Below are 17,926 nucleotides of genomic sequence, written 5' to 3'. Positions count from 1 at the left end.
TTTATTACAGATGACTAAGACCCTATTACGCTGTTAATATCTTGCCATGGTATGCAAAAATGGTTGCGTCATTAGAAAAAATTGATTTAATCGCAACCGACTGCGAAATTCTGTTTGCCCGTTTACTGTTTATCGCTCGATACGTCCCACGGTTGTAACACAACGATTTCATGTTTGCCCACGTATGTCTGTTAGTTTAATACGACCAACCTACCTCTTGAACGTGTTTGTAATTGCAGAAAGTAGGATTCAGCTGTTCTGCTATCGAGCTTGAAAAAAGGATCTGTATAAAATAAGCTAAAGTCTCCATTTCTTCGTTTGTAAAAGTTTGTTCTTCCGAAGAAGATAATTTTATTCCTACTTCCAAAATCTCGGACATTATATTTGGCATGTAATGCAACAATATATAAAACAAAATATAATAATATTTTTTTCTTGTTGCCTTTCTATCATAGAATACTATTTACACGATGAGCAAAGAGAGCAACGAGGAGAATTGCACTCGTCGGAAATTTCTACCACGTTTTACGATTTTCCGCGAAGCTTCAACGTTTTATATGTGTAACATGTTGCTTAGATCTCATGAACCTCAAAATTTTTATCGACCAAGTAAAAGTTAAATTTCTCTCGAATAGTTATTCCGACAACGTACGTAAGCGCGCTATTACATAATGCAGTAACCGTGCGAACGAGAAGATCGTACTCATAAAATTTGTACACACACACATTTCTAAAAATAGCAGGAAATTGAGACAACTCGTACAGTCGGTCTTAATTTGCAATCGATATCGTTCTAATATTTAGCTACCGTAGTAGAGTCTCGTTTATGTGAACAAGTCAGAGGACACGAAATATTAAGAACAAACCTTCTCTGATATATTTTCTAACTATATTCAACTTTTTAAAGTCAACTATCAAGTATGGAACCCATACTATATTTTATTCTTTCGTATCGTAGGTAATACTTGTATAGGTGTACGTATGTAAAGGTACTATCCATATTCTGCTCGTTGATTTACCATCAATATCGTTACAAAATTCCATCAGACGATCCATCGTATCCTCCCTCGCGGGATACCTTATTGAAACATTAAATTTCCAATAACACGACGACGACGACGACGATGACGACACCGAAGCATCATCCACGGGACGTGCCCCGTTAAATATTCGTGGTCGTCGCATACACGTTATACGCGCGTGTATCTACATGTCAAAGGGATTGGAAAGAGAGCGTAGTAGCGCGGACTTGGGCTTTAAAGAGTTTGTTGACTGTACGCACGTGATTTGCGCGTCTACATTACAAAGTGACTCTCCTGCTTTTGAGACCGCGCGCGTATTTCTCCGTCTGTCCGTTCAGCGTCGTCCATTTTCCCCTTCACGGATCCGAAGAGGATCGAGTACGGAGAGAGCAGAGAGAACGGAGCTTTCGGAGTCGAGAGGAGCGCTCGTTGACGGAAAGGCCGTGGGGGTTGATATCGTCGTGGAACGGGGATGGACGGGGCCACAAGCAGCTTTGCAGTCCTCGAGTACTCCCGAAACGCTTAGAAATCGTGTTTAAGGGAAAGCAGTTTCACCATTCAAATTCGAGCGGTCCTGATAGGCCAGAGAATGTGTGCCTGGGGGACGATTATCGTTCTCCAAGGGCCTTCGCGACCTCTTCGCGGATCAGCCACGCGGAAATTCGAGTTTCGTGGATGGATTAATTTGCTAACGTTGCTCGGATCTTTCTCTCTCTCTCTCTCTCTCTTTTACCGTAATATTGTTTGAACGCTGACTATGCACGTTTTTCGAGTGTTGTTGGATCTTGTAGAAAGTTTAAGCGGTCGGATCGAAGTCGTTTTGAGCTTCGAAAAGATAGCTGGAGAATATAGATTTATTTTTTGACGAATTAGAATACTTTCTTTTGTCGACAGCGTGCTTGTTCTTGGCAACTTAAATTCGAACATTCCTTCGCCATCAACTTATTCAGATCATAAATCTATTCGATCTTCTCTGTTGAATGTTGGTGCATTTTCCACCAACTACGGGACTCTTTGATTTCAGTTTGTCAACCTTTGGAGAATCCTTTCGATACCGTAAGAAAGATTTGGGTTAGATTTAGAAAAGGGAAACAGGGTTAAATGGCAGTCTCTCGAGGGAGCCGATGAATTCGACTGATAGCCAGGATGGCGCACCTTGCACGATGGAATTCCGAGAGTATCGGAAATGGAGCGTGTTTCCTGTGAAACGGAACCAAACGTTGGTTTATTCCTCGCGATGTCAGCGTTGAACGAGCCGATGCATCGCTGAAATAACCCCTTTCACCCCTCGACCGTTGCCCCTTAGCCTCGTGTAATTAATGAAGTTACGCTAATGCAATAATGTAGCGTCGCCGTACTCTATCCCCATCCTCTTGCTCGGTGATTCCTGTCGTTAACGCCGGTTCGTCGGAGGCGATTGTCATCCCAGGGAATTCAAAGGGTCGTCATTAACGCGTAGCCAGGCTGGTTTTATATTTGCAAGGATGCTGCGGTGACGAGCGTGGAAACAAGCGTATCTGCCTCGTCAGTGCGTCCGTTCCTTTCGGATGGAGACGCGAAAAGCGCGTTTCATCGAGTTGGCTTGCCTCGATAGCGAAGCATCTTCGTGTTTCGCAATGTGCATACAAAGTTCGTGGTCGTTGAAGTTTGAAGATCAAATTGAAAAGTTGTATTGTCACGGTGATCGATTCTTACAAACTTTTGTGTTTCGTGTCGCGAAGAAGAATGGCTACTCTTGTACTTCGAAGAACTTTTAAGGAGTTGTTGTAAAGGGAATGTTTCCTGCTTCCAATTCGTAGTAATTCTTTCAAGTTTGCTGGAGTTATTTAATTTTCTAAAGCTGATATTCAACCAAGTACGAGCATATTGCGTATGTTACAGCTCGATATAAAGTTAAACAATCGAGACAGCCGGATGACGTCACATCTATAAAGTGGACGAATCGGCACGGTCGAGTTTCCTCGTGCAGAGCATGGCGTTAAATTAAAATACTGCAGGTCAGACACGTAGACACTTTTGGGTTACAACGATGTTCCCGCTTTGACGATAGCTCGTGCCAAACGATAGACCGCTCGTGGGAAAGCGGCTGTTTCGGCGGATCGAATAAACGTTCAGATCGCGTCGAACTCGTGGTCGGAGAATTCGAATCGTGATCCCTGTGGCACGTTTGACGAAAAGCATTTACATTTTACGGTCGGGCTCGCCATCGTACCGGTATAGTGCCGTTGGAAACGTTGAACGCTCAAAGAAACATTACGTAGCTACTCTCGCTTAATTAATCCAATTAAGCCCGTGGCGAGCGAAATATTCCTGGCCGCGACTACTCCTGCTGCAACACGCTTAACAAACGTCGTATAGACGCCGTACACGCTCTGTTTCAGAGATCCGTGTATGTGTTTAAACCCGTAACGTTTGATATCGTCGAGTAACATTGCTGTTACCGAGCATTCCGCGTAATGAGAGGTAGAATGCGTATAAAGAGGTTTGCAGGCGATCGAATTCTATCCGTTTATTCGCGCTAATCACCAGTGATGGAGTTATTCGAATAAGTAGATATTCGATAGGATGGAATGAGATTTCGTTGGATTTTATCGAAATTCTGGAAATTTTACCTTCTAATGAACGATTTGCAACGCGAAAAAGATTTCATGTTCGAATAATCGATTCGTACAGTGCAGATCGTTTCGTCTCTGCGACTCAATCACGCGGAAGCGCTGCGAATAATGGAGCAATAAAGCATTTGCGCGAATTTATTCGTCGAGCAAACGGCTTGAAACGAGTTATGGAACATACTCGAACGACGAACCTCTGACTTTCCATAAGATAACACGGACTGCACCTCGACTGTCCCGATGGCAGCTTCCTCGCGGTTTGTTTGCTTTTTTCTGTATGCACGTAGGCACCGAGAGATACGGTAGGAGGTGCGGCTAACCGAGTCAACCACAGTTAATAATCCTGTTCCCGCGATCGTGGTCGTCGCCACTGTTAAACACACGTTCTTGTCTTAATAAGCGAACGAAATCGTAAGCCGGTTAACACCGATCCGTATTACTTTGATTATCGAACAGATCGATGGACTTTTAGATGGAATTAACTCTGGTACGTCCTTTTGCTTATTTTTTTTATTAATTTTAAGTTAGCGTTAGTTTATTAAAGCTAATTTCTATTTTGTGTTAACTTACACATTTCATAAGATTTTTTATCAAATCCACCAAAGAGTTTTCGAGCGAAGAGACAACGTAACTCGTCCAGCTGACAGCGCGTGCAAGCAAAAATCAATTTATCAATCACTCGTTGATTTTGATCGTAGCTAAAAGGTTAATAGCAACGGCCGAACAATTTCTTGCCAGATTAGCCTCATCTGGCCTAGCCATTGTCTTCTATTACACTTTCTGCCAGCCGATTCACGACGAATGATTGATCTTTCGAACGTACAAGGGACGCGATACACTCTCTCTACGAGCTAGTTTTACAATTGGTAGTTCGCATACCGTCCCACGATAATCAGCGGTTCGTTATCGGCTGAATTGCTGGCCGACTGACGACGATTCGCCTGCTCGTTTCGTACGCTTCACCGTCCTCGAACCATGCTGTTTCATTCCGTTTCGATTCGCGAAAGGTCAATGGTACAACGCCTCGTGCACATTGTTGCACGGCCGCTTGTCACGCCGAAGCGAGGCTATTGATTTTCAGATATGCGTCCAATTCGCCTGGGAGATTGTCTTTTGCGATCATGCAACCCAAGTATTCTCACCGTAATACGCCGATGCTCGATGTTTGATGAAAATAGGAATATTTCATATTTTTCTGATAGTTTGATCGTTTCTTGAAACATAGTTGGAACAGTGGGAGTTTTAAAGAATTATTTTGGTTATTCCAATATGCGTGTATCGCAAAATAAAGTTCAATTTAATTGATATAATTCATTGGTAAGGTTAGCGTAGTTGGAACTGAATGTTGATTCGGATCATACTGCTAATTTATAGCGTAAACTGAATTAAATCTTTTCGTTATTTGCACAAATCGTCTGCTTTAAATATTTCCATTTTATATATGCGCCTACTTGTAAACCGACGTTATGTAATTTGATCGTACGATCTTATAAAGTACGCTGAAACGCTAAATGAAAAAATATATTTTATCTCGTGATATTTGGCCACTTTGCCTTCCGAGGCAATTAGGAAGAGGGTCTAACTTTGCCAACATTCTGCCATCTTCCGCTTCGCGTTAAAGTGTGAAATCAAAAATATTCTTTTAGTTTCGGCCACCCAACGCATCTCCCTTAATCTCTTTTTTTTATGAAAAAGAAGGATTGTAGAATGAAAAACATAAACGATACTTTTTTCTCGCTCGAAATACGAATTTTACGAAGCCAGGGCCTGACGAAAAATAAAATTAAGCTAGGTTCGTACATTTAATTCCTAACAAACTTCTTAACAATGTTCTCGATAATTCGCTTGAACGAAATAATTGACGTTAGCTCAGGGTTAATCGGCGTTTATCGGATACTTGGCGTGGAAGCGAGTCCAAACATAACTTTCTCAATGACTTTAATTTTCGCGTTCCCGCTTACCCTACTGCCGTTATTTTCTACCATGCTCTTCCTTGTACCCGTAATACACGCGCGGATGCATCTGACGAGAACGTTTTCCGGTTTTCGAGTGGCGTGCTCGTTTCAACCGGTATACGAAATTGGTTTCGTACGCCTCGGCAAAGTACCTCATTTTCCTGGACTCTCTGCTCGAGCGTGCATCCCTATTTATGTTTTCGCGATGCAACAAAACTGCATTGTCGATAGAGGAAACCGGATTGCCTTCGTGTCGAAAACTTACCGCACGTTCGCAGGATATCTCGTTTTGTCAAAATTGACTATTCTAAGGAACGCGTCGAGACCGGATTAAACGTACTTTGGCTAAATTTTCCTACTACAGTCTACGCGATCAATTTTTACGCGATACTGTTTCAAAGAAATAGACGCAGAATGTAGCGCGGAAGTTGGGAAGAGAGATCGATGCGGCACCATCGTAAATGTAAATTGCGTACGAAATAATGTACACCATAACCGCGTTATTGGACATTACGTATACCTATGCCTCTAATGGCTCCCTTTGGCTAGCAAACGTATGCCAGGTATTTGCCCCTCATTACCATCTACGTTGCGTCACTCGGTTCGCGTTCACCCGCTGTCTATTCAAAACAAATTGACTAATTATAATTGCATAACGCACGGATATCACGGATTCGCGATTCACGCCTGATTGCTTTTAATTATCGCCGACAAACGTGATTTTCTTTCTTCTGTCTCGTCGTAGCGCGTTTTGTTTTTTCTATTTGCGCAAAACCATTCGTTACGTCAAGTGAAATCGACCGGTGGTCGATTTTAGATTGCGATTCGTCTTGCGATTTGTAGCTGGTTCGTGTTGATAAGAACACGATCGTAACGAGCGATGCTACCATGTCAACGACTTAATTTGCGGATTCGGGAAAAACTTGATGTAACGACACCCTAACACGTGATTTCTACGTTCGAGTGACCCCTACGAGTCGAACAATCGCACGCGACCCTCTTTGAATTGCCTGCCATTTTGATTCGGCACTGATACGTGGGTTACAATACGACGTTAATAAACTGTCTTTAACGTATGTTAGAAATGTTAGCAATCAAAACTGGCGAACTTAGGAACGTTCCTTATTTCTAAAGCATTCACGGAACAGAAATAAATTGTACGCGATAAAATTACTGTACGTTGATCCAAATCCATGTTTATTGCGTTGAACGTGTTAATTTCGTCGATTCGCGGCTGGTAAAGCGTTAAATGTAAAATAAGTGCTGGAATTTTCCTGAGATTTCCAGAACTGATACGCCAAGGGTGTTTATTAGCACATCATCTCCGTAATATTTTACAAAGTTCAAATACACGTGGAATTAAATAGCGTTGCGTGCGGAAATTGATAGGAAGCTAAGAGTAGGTCACGTGCGCGGAGCATGCTTCGTAACTCGTTAATTATTCGCATCGATAAATTTGAAACGAACATTGTATCAACCTCCTTTTAATGTACAAAGATAGTTTTGCTTATCTAGAATGGAGGACATAAAATTCCAAAAGTGGAACACGTAAAAGTAGGCCTGCTTCATCCTCCGATACGTTTTATTTCATCGAAACTCGCGTTATTTCTTCCAATTATCCAGCAATATGATCTCTCAGCAGTTCGGAAACCCGTGCTTCTCCGGCCATAAATCTACCTGTTTCGTCTATACCTCTCGAAAAACGACGACCTCTTCGTCGTAAAACTTACACACCAAATCTACGTGATACTACGACGTGTCGTGCCTTCTCGAACCTGTACGACGCGTCGAAAGTGACACCAGGCCCCATAAATCGAACCGCCGCTCGTAAAATCGAAATTCGTTGCCAGCGGATGTGACTTTTCCACACGATCCCGTTGTCGATGACAGTTAACACTTTTACTTTGTCCTTCGACCGATGGTAATTCGTTTGGATCCCTGGCTCGTGCATTCGTATGCATAATGCGCGCGAGTTGGCCGGCAGCTCTCTCGCTGATCGAATCTCAGATACGTGGATGCAGGTCCTCCCGATGTGTGCACGCACGCTTCTCCACGGTAAATCGTAGGTGTGCATTAGACGTGCATTGTGCCCGGTTAACAAGCCATCCGGTCGCCCGAGGCTTCCGTTTATTCCGCCATTAGCCGAGCTCGTGTTTCATCGGCGCAAAACCTGGTAATTTGCCGGTTGGCTCGTGCCAGATATATTCGCCGAACAATTCTGCGGAGGCATAGGCGTTGGTGAAAGGACTACGTGGACACAGGCGTTCGACTGACGCGTTTTTCTTTTCCAGTGTTTTATAGAGTGGTGTTTGCATCGTGGAGAGCGCAAGTTGAGAGATATTTTGAATAGGTTGGCTGCCTAATTATTAGTGAAAGTCGCGTTTGCAGTTGCGACTCGGTTAGTGTACGACGATTAGGTGCACAGGTTGCAATGCCTCTTCGGCACAATGACCCCGTCTCGATGCTTTGGCTTAACGAGACTCTGTGTTTCTCTTTGTATCGCGATGCATTCGGTTCTGCGACGATGACTTTGCCGTACAACGCAGATCCATAATCCTCTTAAACTAGCAAATGGATCGGACAAACCGGATAAATAAACCGAATAACGAAACTCGTCTCTTGCTTTCCTGCTTTTCTTCTGTTTCGTCACGACAGGAAACGAGTGATGTCTTTTTTGGACTGAAACATCGGTAAACGTTAAATTGTCTGAAACATACAGCGATACAAATGTCGAATAAAGAGTTCTCGGGTCTTTGGATTTTGACTTTGAAGAATGGAACGAGTTTGATTAAAGAATCGAAAGAACTGAATTTTCAAACGTAATTTATTCGGTAGAATATAATTTGGAGCCGAAATTGGTCCCGGCCATTTTAGGTCTCTAGAAACACCGGCGGTCTTGAATCTTTTCGCGTGGGTGTGACTACAGCGCGGTTATTTATGATACCTGCAGAGAAGCTAGAAACTCGTTTCGAATTTTCGAGCACGGGGTGGTCCTGTTCCGTGGATTCTTTCTCACAGTGACCAGGTTGCTTGTACCACGAATATGTCTCGCGTGTTCTCTGATTTGTAGATTCGTGACGAAGTTTCGTAAAAAGCAAACCAATCTTTTTATTCGTTCGTATTTCATGATGAATCAATGGCGATAATAAATATATCGGTAGATAATGGTAATTTTTACGATTTATATGTTAGATCCTTGATACTCAATGAAATATCGGTGTTACGCGTGAGCGTTGAAACTTATTCCGATAAATAATGTATTATATTATTGCAAGTTTTTTGCCACTTAGTTTAAATTCGAATGTAGAGTTTGATGGTTCACTTTATGTTCTCTCTGCCGGTTTTTCTCTTCTCGGGTCAAAGTGTCCATTTTTCAAGTTCTTAAAGTTCTGCGGCTGAACAGCCGTTCGCTTACGACGTCAAGTGCATAAATTCTTGAGATGTTTCTTGCACGTTCACTGTCGCTCTTGCCTTCTTTTTCTTTTTTTTTTTTTTTTTTTGCATGATAAATGTGTTTCTCGAATAGTCTCCGAAATGTTTCATTAATTCCCCAGTGCCTGGGATTAAGAAAGTATTCGGAATTACTGTTTTATGCTTGTAAAATATCGCTACAAAACAGCTCGTTTTTCATTACTTCCAAGATACTGTGTTTCCGTATCAACTTAATACGCGTGTATAAATATCCTGTTTTCCTTGACGCGCTATACGGTATAACTTATTTGTTTTCTAGAACAGGCTTTCGTATCTGTTTCAGTATATCTAAGCATCAGAGTAGCAAAACACTATATAGACAACAATTTTTCAATAATTTCGTAGAAGTAAAATTGTGCAAGGAGTCCTCGGTCCTCGATCCGCGCAGAGTCAACGAATCGAAGTAGAATTAGTTCGAACAGTCAGACACGAACCAAGTTACCATTTGATTTCGTTGTAGGTAAATTCGTTAGATATCGTATTGTATCGTTTGAAAATTTGAAATTATTTTTGCTATGCGTACGTATACTAAAGTAACTTTATTACTTCTGATTAATTAACTTAATTTTAACCAATGTAATCCTAATAAAGTTAATGCCATAGGTACCAAAAATAATTTCCTCTATTTCCATATAGATCCTTGTCTAGAAAAATTTCTAAAATAACCAAATTCTATTTTATCTTCTATTAAAATTCATAGAATCTATAGTGCAGATACTGTTCAATCTTTTGGTCGGTAGTAGTGTTTCTAGCTATAAGTCGGTTAAGTACCGGTTTTATTCGCACCTGGTAAATCGTGCTCGTCTATTTCCGACGTATGAACCGGCAGTTGATAAAATCCGACGATTATTTGACCAGAGTTGCGTTTGTAAACTATGTTATCTGTACTACACTTGCAGTTTACAGAGCTGTGATCGCGTTTCTCGCCGGACGACCGCGGTTACCGAGGATTATGCGCTTGTCTCGCGATAGCGCCGCATTGTTCCCGATTTGTTTGCAGCGATTTGACGTCAACGGCAAACAGTCCTCAGGCACGCGAGAATACTTGTTCTTGAATTGGTATTGAACTATTCGCTGTAGAAACGTCGATCACTCTGGGACGTTCTTCGTCAGAGTCTGGACACTGTTTACATGGAATTTCTTCGGACGGTAGCGTTCAAACGATAAACTATCTTCTGTAGTTAATGAAAAAAAGTAAGATTAATTAATTAGGTTAATGGAAAGAGATTTGGATATAGAATGAATTTCTTCTTAATAAAAAATTATACGGGAGTATCTTTTGTAAATGATAACCTCTAAGTGATCAATGATTAATAACATGAGTAGCGAAACATTTCACAGTCGCAATTAAAATTTATGTAAAATAAAGTAATTTCTGAAACGTTAAAAAGCTTGTGGAAACAAAATTGACATTGAAATGTACAAGTTTGAGGGTTGAATTTTCCGCTGTAATTAATTCATTTTTATTCATTTTATACGCTGAACACGAGGACGAAGGAAAAATTACGCGTGGAAGCGGAGCAGAGGTTAAATTCAAGCTAAATGCAACGCGAATGGACCATTTGCAAGTCGAATTTTTCGATGGCGCGCTCTCATCCGTGGAGTTAAACGATCCAGAGTGAGGCAACGTATTGACCCGGTACTGCGCGCCAGAAACTTTTCTCTCCTTCGTTTCTTATCTCTCACGTGGCGTCGTAAAGTACGAGAACGAGCTCTAATTATCACGTTCACGGTGTTTCGAAAGCGATTTCCATTTTCGTGATCCAGCGTGGCGCGCAATTTTGCCCGCGCGCGGTATCATCTCGAGTGCCCGAGAAGAAATTACGTTCCCGGCCGAGAATTCCTTCTCGTTAGCTCGTGCTTACGTTCTCGCAAGGTTTTGACGGCGAGCATACTTGAAACCCTTCGAAAGAATTGATTCTAACGAGATAAAGGACACGGAGATTGAGAACGTGCCTATACTCTCGCCCAATAAGATCCCATTAGACATTGGATTACAAACTTTGAGATTAATCTTAAAATGTATACAACGTGCTGGAAATTATTAGTTTAGTTCGGTAAGGTCCTATATTATGCTATGTTACGAGATGGAAAATATAGAATTTATTAGATCGTATCAAATAATTCTGGAAAATGTGAAATTGTCCACATTCGTACGAACCAGACGAGCCACAGATATTTGTCAGACATTTCCGACGAGGAACAACAAGTTGCTCGTTTCGACTTAATTAAAAGGCTCAAGATCAAAATTCCGACTGTCTTCGAATCGTAATATGCGAAATAAGAGCGGTCTACGTGAATATACGATTACCGTACACACTCAACGTACGATGGATGCGCTTCGAGTGCAGTTACATACGACATAACGGTCCATCTTCCTCGTTCTCTGTTCCTTCTTATTCGCCTTCTATTTTCTTCCTTCATTCTGTTGCCTGGTCGCAGGTTGTCCGAGATCGTTCTCCACTGTTATATAGACTCGTCTGTACATACGTGAACGCCCGGAGATATCGTCGATCCTTCTCAATCTTCTGCGCGACCCTGACTCCTCTCGTTGTATATTTCTTAGCCCCTTGCACGCCACAACAATGACCCACTTCGTGCTTGTTCGTGTTTCTGTGAGAGTTTCTACCGGGGAAAACCTTCGCCGACTCGTGACAAGATATTTCCCACCTTGAAACCTTGTTTAGTGTTTAGCTTCTCTGGGAATATTAGGGGAATTTCAGTGGAGAATGCGAGGTGTGATAAAAAGGTGTGAAACCTGGGTCGTAAACGTGGTATAAAAGAAGAAAAGTATATATTTCTTGTATACACGTTGTACCTATATACGAACGAAATAAAGGATTGGACAGGAGAATACTATCTACTTATTTTTCTTCTTTAATCGTATTCATCGAAATGCATATGAATTTGCATACGTGAACATTCGCAATGCACTTCAAAAACATTCGTGATTTATTTAGCCGTTGGAATATCTTTCTGAAAAAAATTAAAATGCACAAACGACCTCTGTTCTTGGTCTTTTTAAAGTGCATGTGGTTCCATAAAACCATAAAATATACAAATTTCATCCAAACATGAATTTTATCGCGAAGACAAGGTTATAAATTCAAGAGAGGCGATCGACGAAATCACTGAATTTCCTTTGCGAGTGGAACCGTTCGAAACGTTGATTGAGACAAGAAAGAGAGTCCAGTGGATGCCGAGTCTTATCAGGAGGGCCGTTTCGCCATTGTAATTCATTGAATCGATATCGTTGGCCGTTCGGTGTACGCTTCGAGATTCCTCGTCGCGTATGGGAATAATCTGACGCGATATATCTTTGGGAAAAAAGCTGGTCACGGGGTCGTCTACGAGAATACGCTCGGAGGCGCGGGTTTCTTGCGCCATGGGACCCCATAAACGGGCCACGGTGGTAGCCAAATATGGTCAGGAATGTTACCAAACATTGATTGAGATTAAAAGAAGGCATCTCGCGTTTCCAAGTTGGAACACAAAGATTCGAAGAATGACTCGACGATTCGATTCTGCGAACGCGCCTCTTTCCTCCATTTATATCTCGTGTCTTGCGTTTTTAACCGTTTACTATCAACTTTACGATTCGATTAGTCAAAATGGTTAACTCGTGATTTTTCATAGAAATTTTGCGGATTTATAGGGATCATTATTAACGTAGCGTCTTCTAAGTTTTCTACATATTTAGCTAAAGAAATCTATATATTTAAGTTTATAATACAAGATGTAATACCGTTGGAGGATAGTATAAATTATGGAGTATTTACAATCGGAATTAGAATTAACAGTTCACACTTACAAAGTTGTACGATGCTGTAAGTACATGATTCGTATCTGCATACATCGTAAAGCTACGCGTTAATGGGTTAAATTATGCGATAAGTTACAGCTCGAATAACCTCTCTTGCATCGCTAATGTTTCATACGAACAGGCAGTGCGGTTTAAGATAACGCAGACGTACAAATTTAATATTTTGTCTGCTACATTGTTTGTCGCTTTTTTCGTTTTTTTTTCTTTCTTTTTTTATCGTAACAGAAGCAAAGAAAAATTGCTATACCATACAGCGATACTGCATAGCTGTAGAATGATCTATATTTTGTAGGAATTTAAATCGAAAGATTAAGATAAAGTTAATTGCATGTTTGCTTCGACGTAATATGATTTTTCTTGGATTTGCTCTAACGATAATGCTATAGCGATAACGACTCGAGCACGTTACAAACGGTGCTCCGTTTAGTGTTGCCTAAATGGACTACATCATCGTTCTGTCACGTTTCAGAGCACTCAATAATGCTTGAAAGTATCGTGATTGTTTCCTGAGCGTGTCGTGACTGGACTGTCATTAGAAACCAAATCTTACAATCACGATACTTATGTATGTATATAACATGGAACTATAGCGAATACGTGTGGCCCATAACTTTAATAAACTTTGTATAAATTCAAATAATCGTCCTCGTTCTCTTTCGCAAGAGATATTATCAAACCATTAAATCTTGCAAAGAAGATAACACGCCTGAAAAACGTCTTTTAACAAAGTCATAAAATCTTCGTTGAAGCGAGTTTCGTACGATGTTCGAGAAACAGTCCTCGAATTAGGTTATCGTCGTTATTCTGAATGGCTAAATCTGGGAAGATTAGATTTCAGATTATTTTGTTGACTGAAACAGCGGTATATACGTACCGACACGGTTCGTTAGATGTCGCAACGCTTGAAAGGGATACTTATCGAATAAAATGGTCGCGTCGTCTCGTAGATCGAACCGGAAGCAAAGTTCACTCTTCCGTTTCACTCGCGCTTCTCCATTCCTTTCACATCCATACATCGAGCCTCTTCGGGTCCGTTTTCTGCGCTTTGTAAGCAGGCAGCTAGCTCGCGATGCCAACGGGGGAGAGTTCGCGCCGCACGTTCGAATCGACTTCCTGCTCGCAGAAAGCACGTGTACCGTCTTTCCGCTTCGTTTTGCTGATCCATCATTACCTTCACGCTATATCGTGTACCGTGTCATTAATGCTTGCTGTTAACAGAATCGATTAATCACTTTGACTCGTTGAATTTGATTTTCTCTGATCGATGTATATTTGACCCAAGAGCACGATTCATCGTTCAACTTTCACGATCGACGATAAAGCTTTCGTCTCTTGCGATTAACGCGTTTGCTAACGTTTGAACATCAGGGTGTTCGAGTTCGGATACCGAAGGCTCTAACGCACAACGTACAAGTACAAACTCGGAGGAAGTCGTGAATTAGAAATTACAAAGTTGTAGTATTACAATTTCAAGAAACTCGTTTTATAACCCGGCCTTAAAGATTGCGTTCGAATTTGATCGTTGCGGGACACGGAAGCGGCGCGGTGCCTAGTAAAGCGAGTGAGAAGCCAGGGGCAAGATTCATGATTACGTGCATGGTAGAACGCGGTGAATCCTGTTTCAACCCGTCCATATCGGTCGAAGTTACAAGCAGACCGGCAATGCACACAGACTGACTTATATACACGCGTAATACACGCAGTGTGTGCAGGATACATCTCGCGTTGTATGCGTCGGTGCAGTGTAGAGGTATACGGGAAATGTGGATATATAGGTATGCATATCGCGGAAATAGTGTGACGTAGTCGATGGGATTACCCCGGGGCACCGATATCTCTCCTGCACTTTGCGTATCTGTGTGTACACGTGCACAGTACGGCAATGGTACACAGTTTCGAGCACACGGCGCGTTGTTGCGTTCTCGACGAAGCGAGAAGGATCATCGAGGCGAGTCGAGTCTGTTTCACGGCCGATCACAGGGCTACGTTCACAGTGCTCGTGTTTGAATAACGCGATCGAGAAATCGATCGGTTTGTACACGCGTAAAGCATACGTGCATTTTTTTGAATCTTCGATTGGAAAGATTACGCGAATTGAATCGAACCTCGCGTGTCTCCTCATTGCGAAACTGCGGAGGCGCGATTTCTCGAATCGACTGATTTTTGTTCTCGTTGTTCAATTTCTAGAGATATGTCGATAGTGAAAGTGGACAGGTCGGTTTGTTTCGTACGGTGCTTTATTTATGGTAGATTTCGCTGAAAATTTCGAGACTAGACAGTAATCGAAGACCATGCGCGATAAATGCGACGAGCCTATTTTTGTCGATTTTCTAACTGTTACGTTATTTGGGGCTGAAAAGACGTAGAAAGAGAGTAACCCGATGATCACAGGAAACGACGATATGTGACCTACATTCGGTGAATAGACCTTCAATTGCAACGTATTTGCTTGGAACTATTACGCGTAATTGTAGATTATCTTGAATCAATTGCCAGCCAGAGGACTCAAGGCAATAATCCCCCATGAAATTTCTTGGCTATCGTATCGCTTGATCTCTACCCTTTCCACTTTACGTTTACTTCGTTCTATTTTCTCGTCTCGACAACACAATACTTTACGATTTAGCGGATAGAACAAGTTTCTAAATTTATACCGTCGATCTTGTAAATTCTATACGCTTTAAATATTTTCTCCCTCTTTATTTTCTTTTGCAAAAGGACTGCTCGCGATTCGTTCAACTTCAAGGAAACCATAGAAAACCGTAGAGTCAACGCAATTGCTTGTTCTTCGACCAACGATTCAGACTAGGAAGTTCTTGCTTCGGTAACTGGAATAAACTTCGGTTCTATTAATCCTACCGAGAAACTTCAGCCTCCAAACTTTCACATTTAACCGAGAGGAAGTCTTACGCCGATCAAGAAAGAATTTCTAATTCTCCGTAAATCGAAGTATGTATTTCGTTCTATAACAACTCTTAGTCGTTTCCTGTGTAAATCGATATTCTACGATAGTTCGGTCGACTAACGCTTTGCCGTCTGACGGAAAAGTTAGGCTGTTTCGTTTAATACTTCGATATAAGGCGTAATAAAATGGCCAAGAATTCAAAGTGAACGATTTGGAAAATAATGATTAGCAGTTAGGAGCGAAATAACCTGTTAGATCGAAAGTTTTGTAATTAACAAAGTTCTGTACAAGCCAAAGGTATGACTATCTAGATCGGTTCGTTAAACGTTCGATATACGTAATATCGTTCCGTTTGCGTGCGTGCTCGGGGAAGGGGTCAACGGTCTAGCCTGACGAAGAATTTTCTCTCGCAACCATGACTTTGTGGCCGCGTTCAGAGCCCGACGGTAACTCTCGTCACGCAACGAGCATTCGTGCGAACGCAACGCGGTCCAAAGCGAAAACCAAGGTGTGAAACACCGCCGATCGGGGTGTGTATCGGCGAGCGGAGAGGCGGCAGAAACAAGGACTTCGAACGCGCGTCCGCAAGCAGACGTTGATACAGTGCCTAATAGAAATATTGATTTCAGGGTCGATGCACCTTGCGGCGTTACCATGTTCGATGCGTGTTTCCATATCTTAAGAAACACCGGTACGAATCTCTAATCACACGATACAAACGATAGAATTAATCGGAACGATATGCGCTGTACGAGTAGTTGAATCATTTTCTGAAATTGGATATAAATCGTATAACAATGATTGTAATGGATGTTAGAGCTATGGAAAGAACGGCCGGATATCGAACGGACGCATGGCGTCAAGTCGGTGGTAAGTCGATCGAAATCCTATATTTAGAAGTGGAAACTGTCGGTACTCGAGTACGATAGTCCACGTATGACGCATCTATTCCCGTGTTCCGGTCTTCTCGCTTGTTCGGCTCTTTCGTTTTTCGTCTGGCGTGCTGTCCTCGCTTCATTGACGAATTCTCGTTCCTCCTTCTACGCAAGTCCGTTCGGGGAAACGGAAACGCAGAACTCTGGCCGGAAAGATTGAGCGAAATACTAAGCAAATTATCTTTATCGCGTTAAGTTTCTTTTCTCATGAAATCGAGATTGTTCCTCGTCGTAAAATATTTTCTGTCGCAACTTTTAGTTTCTTGCCGATAATGTCCTGTGCGTGTTTATCTGTGTGTGTGTGTGTTTGCGGGTGGGTGGGTGAGTATAAGACAATCGATACTCGCTCGTTTCACGGTGCAATTTATCGTCGGCGAGATTATAAAGGCGTGGAGTTTTATCCGTTCGCGCTATTCCATCGCAACTTCTCTAAGAAATTCTTCATTAACCAGAACGAACACATGGACAAAGAATTCAGTCATTCAGCTAGAAGATACCGATGAGCTACCTCGATTGTATGCAAGGTTAGACCACGTACCATCGTAATCGTTCATTCACAAGCTGCTCGGGTTGCGTACGTTAGTTTAAATTCGCGAACGCGTTGCTATTCGTAACTGTGTTCTATTTTAATCGACTACATTTAGTATTCGAATAAAGTAATGTCGCGAGCCGATCGTCGGGATAAAAAGATTACGAAAGGTGTTGTATATTTTACGTTCGTAAAGTGGTGAATCCACAATATGAATTTCGTTTGTACGGAGTGGTGCTCGAATATGCTTTCATACTTCAAAATTTTTTCCACGAAGCAGTTAACTGGAAATGTTTGTGAACGACCATTATCTGTAAGTATTACTTTAAAACATCACGCCGATACGCGCCAGTGACGCTCGTTTTTCATTATCGAACGTTAACAGCTTTCGAGCGATACGCTGAAATAAACGAAGTTTCGTTATACCATCTGTCAGTACAATTTGCAATTATTTCGGAACAATATCTTGTCAATAAAAAAGATTTATCACTAGAATAAATTCTCGAATACAATACGTTTTCGTTTTAATTTCCGTAATAATGTCCTTTTCCCTCCTTAATCCTCTAGTCCGCGGTCCATGCAGAAGAATTTCCTTGGTATTTTTCTTTTTTTATACGTTGATTTTACGTCAAACACCGTTATCCCGAAGAAAAATGGTCGAAATATCAACTCAT

At 41.7% G+C, this 17,926-nt stretch overlaps 1 protein-coding gene across 3 annotated transcripts in view; it reads left to right on the top strand.

Annotated features, from left to right (window-relative positions):
* LOC126870974 (amyloid beta A4 precursor protein-binding family B member 1-interacting protein-like) overlaps nt 1-17,926 on the top strand; it is a 146,188-nt gene that overhangs the window by 15,380 nt on the left and 112,882 nt on the right. The window contains exon 1 of one of the 3 annotated variants that reach the window (XM_050629241.1): nt 16,639-16,658. The exons of 1 other annotated variant lie outside the window; for it this stretch is intronic. The gene's annotated coding sequence lies outside the window, so the exon portion shown is untranslated. Of the gene's footprint in view, nt 1-16,638; nt 16,659-17,542; nt 17,566-17,926 lie in introns of those variants that run through there. One more of the 3 variants, XM_050629242.1, reaches the window with a different exon arrangement.

Source organism: Bombus huntii, chromosome 11 (assembly GCF_024542735.1).
Source record: "Bombus huntii isolate Logan2020A chromosome 11, iyBomHunt1.1, whole genome shotgun sequence".
Lineage (NCBI taxonomy): Eukaryota > Metazoa > Arthropoda > Insecta > Hymenoptera > Apidae > Bombus > Bombus huntii.
The sequence above is the reverse complement of the archived record's forward strand: the minus strand, read 5'-3'. Positions and strand labels throughout refer to the sequence as shown.